Source organism: Plectrocnemia conspersa, unplaced genomic scaffold (genome assembly GCF_051122295.1).
Source record: "Plectrocnemia conspersa isolate PC_06_02 unplaced genomic scaffold, ASM5112229v1 ptg000009l, whole genome shotgun sequence".
Classification (NCBI taxonomy): Eukaryota; Metazoa; Arthropoda; class Insecta; order Trichoptera; family Polycentropodidae; genus Plectrocnemia; species Plectrocnemia conspersa.
The window spans coordinates 23,441,273-23,458,199 of NW_028277173.1; the positions used below are offsets into that span (position 1 = coordinate 23,441,273).

A 16,927-nucleotide genomic window follows, 5' to 3' on the forward strand; every position below is an offset into this window, starting at 1 on the left:
TGTTGTTCTATAGAGTACATTACAGTAATGAAAGATGAAAGCAACATTAAAGTTTAGTTTTTTGTTATTATGAAAGATCCCTTTCCTTTTAATAATTTTAACATCATAATGGGGTAATTTATTATTTTCTTATAAACAATTTTTGATTATGTATTATTTGGTCCTAATATAGTTTTTTCTACAATATAATATATATATACACCTTTGTGCTTTTATAACTAATTAAACCCGACGAAAATAACCTTTGCTAATTAAGGCGATCAGACAAATTTTAATTGTTTTCAAGATTCACTTTAATCTTTCGGCGGCCTAATAAAATATTATCACTCCTCCTTCATCAGGCTAAGCACCAAGCTTAATCAAACAATTAAGCAAATGAAAAACTTTCCAACAAACCTTCGCTTCGATTCAACGTAAAATTCAAAAACCTTACTTTTGCCGCTCTCGTTTTAAGAGTAAACTTTGCCGTGGCTTTGTCGCGTTATATTGTATTACGTAAGAAACAAACGCGACTTTGCTCTTATCACTACATTGTAATTATATATTATTTTTCATGACGATGCAAATTGTGATAAAAATACTAAACAAGCTGTATTCTAATTTACTTTTCCAGTATCGTTACTAATGACGTTTTTTGTAATATGCGTGAGAACTACGTTAACGATCAAAATATGTTTATTATTATAAGTGAATCTGTGTATATTTTTAACACAATAGAGTACTACTTTGATTTTATGCCATTTATTTAAATCATATTATATAATTTATTATGAATATATGTACGTACTACATATATATACATATGAATAAAATCGGAACAACACTCGGATGTGCATTAAAATGCATATTAATTTACTAATTATTCTGCGGTTGATGTTGGCAGATGCTGAGCTGAATAAGTTAAGCTTGAAATGTTACACTGGCAGAGTTTCACTATAATTTTGGTTATGAATTAACCACTTGGTTGAGTGTAAATTAAATTTATACATATTATGCGCGAATGTGCAGGTTTGTCAAAAGCTAAATAATATACATTCAGACAGTGTGGCAAGAAAAAACTTTTTTATATGTAGGTATTTGTAGGTACTTTAAAAAAATGTCAATTCATATGTAGCTCAGAATAAATTTATTTTTTACACGTTCTAGAAACAGACGATGAATTGAATCATTTGTCAGCATGATGTACCAGTTGTATAGTCGGTAACTAATACCTGGAGTAACTGTTTTTTAAACCTATCATATCTAGAAGGTCGGAATTACTGATTATTATATAATTATAATTCAATTTTTCTAGATTTTCCTAATCTTGCGGGTGAATAATTAAAATAAAATCTAGCTATGTCGTGTAATAATAGTTCACAATTAATAAAATATATGTCACTAAATTACAGACTGATTTCATTGTAGTGTCTCACTTCTTACTTGTAAGTGTTGATTGCTTTTACCCCGTTATAACGCATTAGACTAACGGATTCACAATAAAGAAATAAATTCTGGGACCATAAAGAATAATAATATTAAATTTGACTCTACTATTATTATATATATATATATATATATATAGTAATCTAATGGTGTGTTTAGATCTTTAAACCGAGATTATTATTTTTGCAGCAATTTATAATTATTAAGGTTTAGTTGTAAAATATGCAAATTACTAAAATATTGAATTGATCGATATAGTTTAATATAATCGGCAAATATCAAAACATTAACATTACAATTAACTATTAGTAATATCATTTATAAATAAATTAAATTAAATGTCCAATATCTGATTGTAACTGAAAATATTAAATCAAATTTAATACACCAATACCTAACAAGTGTCATATGAGACGCGTTATGAAATGTTTTATTTATAAATTTGAACCTATTTGGTATATTAATTTATTTTATTAAATCTTTCGTTGAAATCTGACAGGCGTAAGCCCAATGTATTACAACGGGGTAAATCTGTACCAACTGAGTCTTACAAATACCTACAAGTATTAACCACCGGATTAAAAGTCTGGGAATTCGTGACATTTATTTTATTAATTAAGAATTATTATGTGATATACAATTTATAATCAATATATGATACTGCAGCTGGGGTCGTTCTTTTAATAATAGCGCATTTTTATAAATAAAAATTCGAGTGCCGCTTTTTATTTTATTTATTGACCTTTTTATGCAATTCACAATCTCTTGTATAGTCTCAATGTAGTATGTATTCATTTCATCATATGATGATCTTTACATTTATTTTCATTAATCTTAATATTTATTATGTCATTTCTCTGAAGAGGATTAATTATTTTTTTATATAAATACGCTTTAGGGAAGCAACGAGATTTACTTCTCAACTTTTCAAAATTTAATCGAGGAGCAAATTAAGTCTAGAAGAATTTCCTGTCTTTAACTTTTCAACGCCAAACGCTCAATTTCCTTGATGGTCAGAATGAAGACTTAGCGGAAGAATAGCAAAAGGAGTATCTGATGTAATAAAATACATAAACGTTTTAATAAGCAATTTATAGAATTGCTCCTATAATTTTAATTTCAAACGTTGAGTTTTTTATCACATATACTGGATTTAAATGAATGTAACTGAATATATATATTTATATATATACAATAATAAAAGCACTGTTATTATGTATACATATCTTTAGTTCAAAATCGAAGACATTTCCTATAACAATGTATCAATATTGTCCAAATAAAATAAACCCTCCTTTTTATGTACACACACATAAAACGAATCGATTTCAATCACAAAACCCAGCAAACAGCAATACGCCTGAAATACAATAATAAAAAAGGACACATCATACAAACGGCTTCAATCCACTCGTCGTCTCACATATTATATTTACACGGATCGTTTGAAAGAGTAGCCTGGGAATCGCACCGACGCGTCGGCTATAAAACATGGCGTTATCGAAGGTGTACATCGGCCTGGACAATATACACGACAATATGTGTATATACATACGAATACGGGTATACAGGCGAGACCAGAGTCAGGTATTTCCGGTCTGGAGCCATTCCAGGCGAGGCTTTTCCGGGAAAATCCCGCGGGGAAAGTCGCCGCGTCTTTCCGAGCTAAGTCCGCTTAAGGCACCGTAGTATCGTTTTATACCTCCGCCGGGGGATTGGACCGATGATCTTTCGCAACGGTCGGATGAAACAAGAACAGGTAAAATATTAAATGCAAAAAAAATACGAAAAAATACATAGATATGTCTGATTTGCGAGCGTGAAGCAATCAAAAATTCATCTGAAACGTGTTTGTAGCAAATGTGACTAACCGCGTATCGAACGACATTATTATTATTTCTCACTTTGGCATTAAAAGAATATTTTTTTTATGATGAACAGAATCAGAATTCTTTAACGTTTAAAAATGTATTAAATTATAATATAAATCCACAACCTTTCATATTAATTTATAGTCTGTTTTAGATATTTTATTACACCAAAAAACCATCCTAATTTTATTTGAAGGTTTATTTCCAATTTAACATTAGCTACGTTCACAGTCCAGGGATTTTTAAATTCCCAAAAATCGAGACCCAATTTTCATTTACATATAATTTAAATCTTGAGTCCTGTGAATTCCTAAGACTCGAGACTAGTTATTTTTCAATTAAAAAATTATGCAAAATTTTTTTTGTTGTGGGAAAAATTCGTATTTTTTTTAAACTCTGTCGTTTGTGAATCAAAGGAATTACACATTGTCTTAACATCTTAACATAAATTAAGTTCGATAATAAATTTACTCTATACGTATTTTTGTGAACTTCAAAATAATTTTATAAATTTATGGATTGCATAGAAAAATAAAATTCGCCCCTTTCAGTGGAACGGCCAATTGCAAAAGGGTGTTGGGTAGTTGTTGGAATACAAATGAACAACCGTTCGGATAGATGCACCTGTTTGCCAAGGTTTATCATTTAATAGCATAAATATTTGCATCTATAAATTTGATAAAAGCTCTTTTACCTGCCTATCTAAATCCCTTCAAATGAGGAGTCTAATTGTTGAATAGAATAGTAGTTTAAATGATGAACTCGACAATTATAATAAATATTAATTTATATTTTTATAAAAAACCTGCAATCCTTTTTTCCATTCGAGAGACTATTATGGGTAGGGAGGCAGAAAAAAAATATATATATATATATATATATATATATATATATATATATATATATATATATATATATATATTAATATATACATATATAAATAGTACCTGACTGATTTTCACTTAAATTCAAGTCGTTTTTCAACATATTCAATACCTATCTATACAACGATGTAATAGCTAAGGCAAACGCAAAAGATAAAGTTGTATACTCAACTCCCTATTTATTAAACCTTCTTGTCTAAGACCAGGGTTGCTTTCGAAAATCATGAAATGTTGCCTAGTCACTCTGAAAGCATATATTTCGACGTCAATAAAACTACCATCAATCACAACCCTGACATAATGATGACTCATATCTGTTTGTCAAAGTTCGTCGATGAATACCGGACGTATATTTTTGCCAAGACTCGGTATTTGTGTAAACAGGTTGACATTGACAAGTGGAAGTGCCTTTTCTTCGGTTAATAGACTCAAGCATATACAGTTCTATATATCTATCTGAGGGGTCGCACAGATTACCAGGTGCTCGTTCACAACAGCGTACCTACCCCTAATGGATTCTCTTTTAGAGTTTGCACAAGCAATTGAGATAATAAAGCGAATTAAAACAATATTATATAATATATTATAACTTGAGACAATAATACTAAAAAATATATATACACTTAGCTCTGTTGTGAATTTTGCCAAGAATGTCTTTCTCGCAACTTTCTTCTTTATGAAAAGTTTTTGAATGTGTCTAAAATTCATATATAGATTTATACATTGCTTTTAGAGTGTTTGTAAAGTAATAAAAATACTTTTAAAGTGCTACTTTCATGCATGATAATATCAGTAAACAGGTGGGAACATAAATATTACTGTGAATAGAGTTTAAAAACATTTATTCAAAATGGATTCATTTTTACTCAAAAACAGTTTTTAATCTATTAATTGAATTGTATAACTCAGTTGCATAACATTCAGTTCCGTCTCTGGATGATTTACATATGTACAAAAATTATTTTACATGCAAATCACGACCTATTTATTCAATGTAGCGAGAGTAATTGTGTAAATATAGTGACATAAGTTTAAACGACCACACCCAACCTTATATATGAAAAATTAAATTAAAGCTTTCTATAAAAAATAAACATAGATACTAGGATAATTCCACAGTGTAAATAATGAAAAGGTGAAAGAAAGTATTATATAAAAATACTATCAGAAGAATTCCCTATTGAGCTCAATAGAGTAAAACGATTGTTCATAAAGGATTTAATCCATTACCGAAACTCGTTTTCGAACGAAAATACTTTTAAGATTTTCATTTTTCACTTGACCGTGCCCATTTGTCTTTGAAAAAAATACTGACAAAGAAAACAACTATTTTTGTGCAGCCACATCTATAGAACGTAGTACAGTTGTCGTCAATATAACACTGTCTCGTACAATAGATTTTTTTATATTATATACAATATACGAGAGATATTCTGAAAGTAAAAATAAAAAATCAATAAAAAAGTTTCTTTTGGGATTGAGCTATGACACATTTAGAACACTGCTTTATTTATTTTTTAAACATAGTCATAAATTAAGATTTCGACCCGAACGTATTAGAAGTCTCGCGCCTGCTCTCTTTCTCGCCACATAACGCGCGCAAAATTTCAAAACTTACAGTAACCGTTTCATTAATACAATTTTGAACACTTATTAGCATTGTTCACAAAGTTCATCAATCGTCGATTGCTTTATTCCTAATAAGCATCCCTTCTTTCTAAAATTCAAATAAACACTTTGACTGCCATACGACGCGCCGGTCGTCGTACGTATTTCAGAATGAATGCGCCATACGACGGCCTTAAGTTGAAATTTTATAATTCGTATGTAGCTTTTTAAGATTCATATAAAATGTGGTATTATAACAATTGTCTTGAATTGGTCTTTTTGTGGTGAATTTTATGTCGCATTGACACAAACAGAGAATTTAAAATACCATTTTTTTAAAGCAGAACATTCCATGCCTTCCATTTTTTTTTATAAATTGTTTATATACTATATGTATACAGAGACAGCTAAACTTTATGACGAATACCTTTATCTAACCGCCGTGACAGTTAAACGGGTTAAAAAGTTTCAATTCCTAGTGAAATTTAAGCACATTTTTGCTCGCATGTTAGTTTATTATCAGACATAATAAACAATCATATAATAATATAATTTTAGTATTTACACTTTTAAAGAAATTGCATATTTTATATTACAAATAAACTTAGCTTTTGCTTTTAATTTGTAAAATTAATTTATAAATTACAAATATTAGCTAACATTCTATTTATTATTAAATTATTAAGTTTTTAAGTTTCATTATTAATTTATAATAAAATATTCATGCTAGGAATAATTTAATATCTTAAAATAAATCAGATTTAAATATCCCTGTTGCGTTGAGCTAGTGTGTGTGTAAAAAGCATTCACTTAAACAAATTAAAAGGCTTGAAAGACTGCACTAAATCAGGGATCGATAAAATATTTTTTTTGAGAGCCATAAATGTATTTTTATAAGTACAATTTATTTTTAATGAATTTACGTAGTTTCTATATAGAATCGATTCGAAACTCTAATAGCACAGTTGACAGTTGTCAAAAACTGAATTATAAAATATTATTACTGCATCATATTTTCTCTATTGATGCAATCAGCTCGCAAAAGCATCACAGAGACAAAATTAGGTTCGCGATAACATTCATATATAATATAATGAGTACATATAAATGACAAAAAAAATTGTGAGTTTGGAAAAAAGCGCCGCGTTCGGCTCGCGAGCCACGGTTTTCTGGCCCATGTACTAAAGGATTCAAATAATTTAAAAGGAGTATAAAACATCGTTTATGATGTATAATAGAAGGGATAGAGATATAACTGTAAACTAAATGCGGACAAAGCCAGCTACGAAATCTAGTCATCTATAAATATTTATATATACATATATATCGTTTTTGATCATCATTTTGGAGCATTGTTTTTTATTTTTATTTAAAATATATAATGCCCATCCCAATAATGTAATTTGATCCTGGTAGATCATGTCAAATTGACGCGGCAGGAGACATTGTTTATGCCAGTGAGAGTTTGATAGTATATGTACATATATCGCTTTGCTAGGGTTCGATTTATTGTATACTATATTTCGATTTATTGTATATTTTACAAATGTATAAATTTATTTAATTGAGAAACACTAATGTATATGGTTTACGCTGTTTACCTAAAATTAAAATATGCTACCTATTTGTTCGTATAATTAAAAAACACGTAATATATAAACGTCTAGAATACCGCGATAAGATAAGTTTGAAAACACGCCGACGCGAATTTATAAGCGGGGAAAATGGGTGGTTTTTCGCCACTCCCGCCGACTCTCTCATCCGAGCGGAAGTGATATATGACAAAATCTGCATGTAGATACTTCCTGAAATGACGGCGGTGAAAAATTATTCGACGGGAACCATCGCTCACGATTCCGCACCTCGGGACCTTTTAATATGTTTTATATTAACAAATAATGGCGATAGCAGTATGCTTCTTATTCTGCTATTAATAATTCTGAACCAAGTGATTGATCTAAGCGTATTTAAAAAAATACTTTCATCTTTAAAAGCAGCGATCTAAAACAAATCGTTTTTTATAACAGCAAATAAATGCAAATATACACTTATGCTTTTAAAAAATAGATTTGGCTTACGTGTCCATGAATGACTCCCTTATTATTTTCATTTTTACTGATCGTTTTGTGAATATTTTATGATATATAACCAGGCGGTCAGGTCGGAGGAGGGTCGGGTATCGGCTAACTCTCTGATCGATCAGACTCGAGCCTTCAGTTGAGTCTCTGGGAGTTGACTGGTCTCTAGGAAGCGGTGAGCCTTTGGCGGCCATATAAAAAAGGCAAAAGAAACTTATAACTGAAATACATACATCGCAAACAACTAGTTCAGTTAGGATTCGTTATTTAATATCAGTATTTGTTTTTATAAATATATTCTTGATATGATTTTTTCCTGAGTCGGGCCCTTAAAGGAGAACGAGCCCCAGTAATTTTTCCCGTCTCCCCCCCCCCCCTCTGCTCACGACTAAGGCTCTCAACTTTTCGAATATTAAATTTTTAAAATGATAAAGTATTCGAATATTAGAATATACGTAATTTATTCTCGGATTTTATTAGTGCCATAAATCAATTAATAGCCAGAAAAATATAATTGAATTAGAAAATAATTATTAATTAATAATAATCTATTCAAATTAGCATTAATTACTTTCATAATCGTTAATGTTGCTCTCACTGATCATTAATTCGCACAATGCCGTCCAAATTAATGATCAGTGAGGGCGTCAAAAGGATAATACTTAATTTATAATTACATACTATTTGATCAGGGACGTCATTTCATCTTTTTTAAATCAAAAGAATTAAGATCAGCTGTGATTGAATTAATTCAACAAAATTGATTGAATATTTTAAATAGATAATTTTATCGAATTTATTATATATATATATATATATATATATATATATATATATATATATATATATATATATATATATATATATATATATATATATATATATATATATATATATATATATATAATAACCAATAATGTTTGGAACGAATTTAATGTATTATACATACACGTTTATTTTGTGAGTATTTGTATATTAATTAAATAATTAAAAATAAATGTGATCAAATTATTGAACTGATTGAAATAAAATCGTTGCGTCCTTAAACAACAAATACAAAAACGTACTTCACAAAAATTTGCGACACATACCTGATTTTGAGATAAGCGTTAAATGATAATAAAGGTGAGCCTTTCCAACATTTTGTATTGTTCAATTTATGAATTCTGCGAATTTCGGTAAGAGTAGACACGCCGATAAACATTATATTATATATAATTCGAATAATCCAATATTCGATTGAAAACCGTACTCACGACTGCGTAATTTATTTTCTTTTAATATTTAGCTCTATGTACAATATTTTTTTTTAGAATAAAACTTTAACACGTCTTCAAATATTTTATGCAATTGTGCGTTAACTTATTTATGTGAAGTTGTGCAAAATAGTATATACTTTATTAATTTGCAACAACAATTTATTATAAAGCAATATAAAATAAAATATTATGATCTACAGAAAAATATATCTAGTTATTATAACTATTGAATTTTGTAATATGTTTATCTATGATTATTAATATTGTTTTTAATATATATCTGTGTTTTTATATTCAGTAATGAATTGTTTCTTTAATACCTTTATTATATTTTTCGCGAAATTCATAATATATATAACATCATCAATTTTCAGGAGGCTGTCAAGGCGTTGTCACTCAAGCTAAATTAGATTTACTGTACGTTATTAAGCTAAGCGTGCAAATTTGTGTCTTTGTGGTTTTACATTATTTTACATCGTTGTACTCGTGAGATTAGTATATCAACGAGAAGTAAATATATTAATAATTCAAGAGATATAAAAATATAATTTATAGATTAAACTTTAATTATAGTAACTATAAAATGCAAATAAATTTAAAATATGTTAAATAAAATATACAAAAGAGCTTTTAATTATATAAAATATATTATGTTTTTTTTTCTATAGCAACAAAAATCGCAAGAATGCTATTTTTTAAGTAAACAATATTTTAAATGTAAAAAAATATCGAAAATAAAGTAGAAAAAATAGTAACATGTGTTTTATATAAAAATAATATGTTTTACTGCTATCTTCGTCTTCGTCACACAGATTGAGTTAAACTCTTGGATTATTTTTAGATTCTTCATAGCTTTACAGATGTATACGAAATACTTCCGTTGATGACTTAGGAGTTACTTTTAAGCAGGGATTGAGATTTTTGAAGCACATCGCCAAGTTTGTGATAAGGCATCAAGGATGCTCGGTTTCCTTATGTGGAGCGCGTGTCACTTCAATAATTTATTGTAGATACAACTTCTGTATGATAAGCTAGTTCGTAGCGTCCTCAAATATGCTTTCACTGTCTGGAACTCCAACGAAGTGAAATACTCCTTTTTGTTCGTATTTGTATCCTGCAATGTCGATAATCCGAGCGCTCTAAAAAGTCGCTATCGCGTCCCTTATTCTTGACCGTCGCGCCCAGGTCCACTCGATAACGAACACTGATCTCAACAAGCTTGCCAAACACAAATAACTTTTTGATGATATCTATGAGGAAGTAAAAATAAATATGTGGGATAGTGTTTATCGATTTCAGGTATGCACCATTAATTCCTTATATCTATTTTTGTTAATTTTATAACATAATTATTGTTAGTATAATGGTCATCATGACACATTGGGGAAACCTATCAAGCCTTGGTCGTCAGATTTGTAATAACAAATAAATATATGAACTCTTCGATATTTTATAGTTCCACTTTAATTTATTGCAATTTATAAATGTCAAAAGCAGAAAAACTTTAGTCGTATTGTTTTGCGATAAAATTTTCTTAAACAAGGAAATTAGATTCAGCACTTTTCAATATGAAAAATCGATTAGATCTGACATTGCTTAAAAACCTCGCAACACTGTGAAGTACCTCGGCATGAGACACGAAATCGCGATGGAGCGAACACGTGAAAACTAAACATAGAATAACCAAATTACCGCAAATTTAACGGAATTCTCGGAAAAATTTCGGTAAATTTGCGTCAAATTGTCAATTTATAATTAGTTAAGCTTACCCGGAAGTTATAAAACCTATATAGATACATGGTATCCAATTCTAGAATTGTGTGGGAAGGATAAGTTTTAATAAAAAATATCCAGAAATTCCATAACAAAGCGCTTTTTAAATGTTACTTGTTTACTACATACATACTATGTATCTGCAAATATTTTTTAATAGCTCGAAATTTTGTAGATAAATTTATTATCTAATAGCACGATGTTGTAGCTTATGAGTTCATGTAGATTAAAAGTGGATAATTTACGTGAAAATACCACACAAATTAAACTTGCCGTAAATTTTTCGATGTGATTATTCTAGATATAACCAAAAATAAACGTAATCATGATAATGCTTTAACTTTTAGCATAATATATATATACATATATTCAGTAAAAAAGTGCAGCCATAATGTCGCCAGAAAACCGGAAGTGGATGTGATTAAGATTCGTTTTCCTCCACAAATTCCGCGTTTTATTCCTCCCTTCTCCATGGCAGGTGGCTGAAGGAAAAGCGGATCATTAATTAATCTTCAAGTTAGACCCTGATGATCGGCCGTCGGCATACGCCATTGACTTTGCGATGATAGATCACGTCGTCTGGGGCCCCCGACTCGACCCGCAATATCTTCCATTATCCTCCGCGAGCTCGGCGTGTTTACGATTGTCACCGGCATCCATTCGCTCTCCGCTAATGTCTCCCATTTTCTCTTGTTCTCCCGTCCCTCTTTCTCTTTTCTCACTTCACGAAAAATTCCTCGGCGTAGTGGTGCTTATTTTTCAACCGGGCTCGCGCATTTGTCCACGTCATAATATCAATGGGGGAAACGTACGGCGCGAATAAATCACGGAAGACAAAATGGTTAATTGGCGATAGTTGTGTGTTTCACCAAAATAAATGCATAGAAACTGACATGGACTATATAATAAAATTTAAAAATAAAATAAATAGTGTCAATGTTCTGCGTTCGAGTATTAGCTTCTGGTTGCTTAGTGACTGCTGAGCTCTCGACAAAAACATGCTGCTCAGCTATCAAGGTCCTAAAGATCTGATCTGATTTGGTAAGCTTAATTATACTTGTACTGACTGTCTATACCTATACTGAACTATGTATACTAAATATCTGATGTAAAGACCCACCTTCTATTTCCATAGTTCTGTTTTTTTTAATCAAATTACTAAGTATTTTTTCGTCGGTAATTTGAACATGTTTTTTCGACGACAATTTAAATGTACAATATATAAAATAAAATGCACATTTATTGTAAGCATTTTTTTAAATATATGTGCATTAACATAAATAAGCTGTACGTTTTATGGTTTACAGATCAACTGTTTAGGCCAAAAAAATTCGAAACTAGTACATACATATGTATGTACGTGTGTACAGATATATATACATAAATTTATATTATTATAATATATACTAAACATGAAAAAAACTCACCTTGACGTATTTATCACTTTTTTGTATTAGCTGCAGTCAACTTGATACGAATATCTATTTTTGCCAAGCAGTTTGTGTTTTTGGACGTATTTGTGGTCACAATTTTTCGATGGTTGTTGTAATGGCAATAAAACAATTTCCTAGAGTTAATATACTATATGTTATGCAGAGTAAATATATATATCATATATTAAATTTGATTATTATAAAAATAAAAACCTGCAAAGGATACGCGATTGCGTATTCGTCTTTCGAATGATCGTCTTGGAATTGTCGGCATATTCCTTCATCCATTGATCCAGGTGTTCAGCATTTAACAAATTAGCTCGATAAGTATTATTTTCAAGCTGAATGTGTTGAAAAGAAGCGGTAAGGGCGCTCATATTTGCGATAAGAAAAAAATGCGCGAGCGCAGAAGCAATGCGTGCGCAATGCATGTGAGGACGCTGCATCCCCACCCCCGCGGTCACAGCGGCGCGGCGCGGCGTATGAAGCGACGCCTGTGCGTATTTGTGGAACTGTCGTGAAACGTCGTCGTGACGTCACCGAGGTGATGCGTGTATTGTTAATTCGCAAGTAGATTTGATATATCGAATACTGATTTTAGACATCAACATTTTTAAAAACATTTTTTTTAAATATGAAAAATAACGTCTAAAATTGATATTCATCGCTGCAATAAATGTTACCTTAATAAATCAAAACTCAAAAATAATAAACATAAATCGCGTTATAAATCTTGAAAAATGCTTTGTAATGCAACTCTCGATTGTTACTTGCATTTTTAGATAACGACGCCGTCAAAGCGTCTGAAGTGTTCCCCTCTAAATAACAATTATTATTCGTTTTATCCCCTCACCCATAAATTATGAATGTTCAAGAAATACAATTTTATCATAGGTAGATTTCGATAAAAATCTATCTCCATGTACTCCTAGCTTATGTTTGAGTGTATGCGGTAGGGATATTAAACTTTGTAATATCAAATAAATTATACATTAATTTATTGCTTATATTCCTAGACTGTACATACATTTTTTTAATTACAACACTTTTAATATGAGCAATACACGATAGACGAGTGGCATAAGTAGGTTACTATTACCTGAGTTCGAATCCCATATCGACCTTTGTGTTTTTCTATTTTTATCGTTTCCAAGGGACTCAATTTTGTTTGTTGACAATAAGACCGATCTTTATGACCAATAATTAATTTTTCTATATATTTTATAATTTACCATCTATAAAACGACAGATTGGGAAAGCTTCCGAGTAGTACTGAAAAATAACATTAAGTTAAATGTACAATTAAAAACAAAACAAATAATCCAAATTAGTGATTAATATATTATTATAATTACGATCGATCATTACAGACTAAGTTTTACTACATTTTTCTAATCTCACAGATGAATATTGTGATAATTAATTGAGCTAGTTCGTACAAATTAGATATTTCAAGTTTTGTTAGCCCTAAGGGGTGTGACTTCGCAGCCAGAAAGACGCAGGTGGAAACTAGTCAGAATTGTATTAGATTATATTACATATTGCGACAGACTAGGAATGGCGAGATGTCTTCTCCGAACAGTGGTGGAGAAGCTGGCGTAGGGATGTTATCGGTGGAAGATCCTCAGAAGGCTTGTAGGTGGGAGAGACAGGGTTGCGAGGCTGATCCCTCTCTGTTGCGGTATTCGTATGGTGGTGTCCCTCTCAGGATTTGAGCGTCCATGACAGTATGTTATTGGCGGGTGGACGGGCGTCTGCTGGTCTCTTCGAGTGTCTGCTGGAGTCTACGAGTGACTGCTTGTGACTGTCCTATCCTTCCAGGAGATAAGCCTTAAATACTAAAGGCTGCAAAGCTAACTGACGAGTCACAATCATGCAGCGATCGTCCAGCCAATAGTTAGTTACTCGTTTCTTAGAACAGCGAAATAGGTATATGCCAGGAGCGTGCGGTGAGATAGCTTCTAGAAACTATCTTACTGCACGCGCCCGGTATATGCCTTTATAAAGTGACATTTGCTTGATGGGTATTGCCCAAGGTCGATTCGGTGATATACTGTTTCCCGTGACCGTTTCGCAACAAAAAATATTCTTTCAATGACGGAAAACTTGCATGTTATTTATGTGATGTTATTTTTGTTTTGTTTTGTTATTGTTGCATGTTATTTATGAGCAGCGAGGGCTTTTGTATGGTCCCATCCTTTACGCTATTGTCTTGTTTTCTTGTTGATGGATGATAATTTTGGTCACAGTAAATTAACGCAAGTTTTAAGAATAAGTTCCCACATTATTAAAAAAAATCTACTAGTGAGCTACTTCAGTTCATATATCATATACATATGTATAATTTGTGCAGTAATGATAAATATATTCGCATCTGTTCTCGCCGTAGTAGTCTCCAAATCATAACGAAGATCGAGTTAATTACTCGTTATTCCAACTCAGAAGCGAAGTGGTAGTTTTGTAATCAAGTTTCAGGTGGAAAATCTAGGCTGAAATTCTAGTGAAAGCTCTAAAGAAAGGGACTAGGCAGAGGCGTAACTATGGCAATTGGCGCCCGGGGAGGAACTATCCAAATTCCACCCCACCCCCTCCTCCCATTTTTATATTTCACAATTTTCAAATACATATTTCAAACGGTAATGTAAATTTTAATGAAATAAAACTGTTTAATATACTGAAATTCTGTAATTTTCTATGATATTGTAAACATAATATTTAAAAAAACTAATAATTAATATTTTTTTAATAAATATTTATTTAATTACACTTTATACCGTACAGAATACATAATATATATATTACTTATATGTATACACCGATGTAATTAAATATAATATAGTTAATCTTATCATGGTTAAATATTTATATTAACAATAATAATAATTTATATACATTTGTTTATTTACATGTATTTTTTTCTTAATTTTGCTGTAGCAAAATGTAAAAAATTTAAAACTATAATTTTATATGCGAATAAAATTTAAATTAAGCCTTAAAAATTTCACATCTCGTCATGGCGCTTGGAGACATATGCTCCCCCCCTACCCTAGCTACGCCTCTGTAATTAAGTACGGCAGTGCTTTAACTTACATACCATTTAGAAATGGGGGAAATTAAATGTTCGTTCCAGTCGTCTTCGATCCTCGACAAATTCTTATGATTTGGGGTGGAACCAGACTTTTTTTAATAAAGATCTTACCAGACTCTTCGTATGTATAAGGGAGTAACAGTAGATTCGAAATGTGTTTATCCTTTGGAATATACAATCCGGGTGTGCAACACTTACTCGAAAGAGATCTCTAGCACTGAACCTAATTTTGTTAAAGTAAGGTCAAACGATTTTAATACAAAATTGATACCGTTAATGGACATCCGCGCGGATATACATAATAGCTCTCTTAATTGTTACACAGACAAAAACTCTGATTCCTAGTAAATTCAAGAGACCTTTAAGTTATATGACTCTTTTACGTTATTCACAACTCATTTTGACCCAATGGTTCTCATTAAAAAGACTTAAAATCTGTAAAACCACTAAAACTAATTCGTTAAATTTAAAAAAATAATATTTTTATTAATGAGTTATGCAGAAAAAAATGTTTTTAATAAAATAAGTTGGAAAGGCTGTTATATTTTTTTCCGTATTGAAAAAATATTACAAAAAGTTGATTTAAATATTCATCCAAATATTATAAACTTAAATCAGACGTTTATTGGTCTATACCAGGGGTAGATACTAGGGAACCTCCGGCATACTGGCTATATACGGCCCCGCGAGCTTATTTGGGTAAACCCGCCGCAGATAAGACGCAAAATTTAATAAATCTACCAATTTCAAATATTTTTTAGTTTTAAAAAATGAAATTTATTAATTGAATTATTCTTTTTTTAATATCCATGACTATAAACACTTCTGCTTGAAAAAAAAGTTACAGGTTACGTTCAGCTGGCCGCCGAAGATTTATGTTTTTATGAGAATTTTGTAGTTCATGCATAATGAACAAATGATAAATTTGTAGTTGAGAATTTTAAATGGCCTACGGATGATTTTATATATATATACAAATGGCCCTTGGCATAAAAATGGTTCCCCACCCTTGTTCTATACTATGTATATAGATTTAATTATAAACAATTATGAAATTATTCATTCTGATTTTAGCACCCAATTTGAGTTGCCATATCAGATATTAAAAAAATAATCAACTGTCTAAATAAATAATATAAAATATACATGTACTTTGTACACTAAACCGATTATTACTACATAATTATTTTTTTACCAACCAATTTAAATCATTGTTATTTAATATCATTTAATGCTATTTAATATCGCATTTAAAAATATTGTTATCTAGTTTTAAATTTCATTTGATTTACCCTTTTCCCTTTTTATATTTATTTTTAAATAATATACCATTCTCAATAAAATATAAATTCAATTTAAAATTGTAAAAAATAATTACTAACGCCATCTCATAAACACAATCATAAGTATTTTTTAAATGCGAAAAAAAGTTATTTCATAAAAATCCATTAATTTCCTTATGAAAAATTACCTTCCTCAATGCTCAATCACTTTGATGCATTAATCTT

General features: G+C 30.4%; 1 protein-coding gene across 1 annotated transcript in view; it reads right to left on the reverse strand.

Moving 5' to 3' along the window:
- The window catches only part of LOC148232299 (uncharacterized), a 227,079-nt gene extending 214,292 nt beyond the window's left edge, over nt 1-12,787 (reverse strand). The window contains exons 1-2 of the mRNA XM_088192313.1: nt 12,558-12,787; nt 12,326-12,465 (exon numbers count right to left, since the gene is read on the reverse strand). The gene's annotated coding sequence lies outside the window, so the exon portion shown is untranslated. The remainder of the gene's footprint in view (nt 1-12,325; nt 12,466-12,557) is intronic.
- Nucleotides 12,788-16,927: the final 4,140 nt, after the last annotated feature.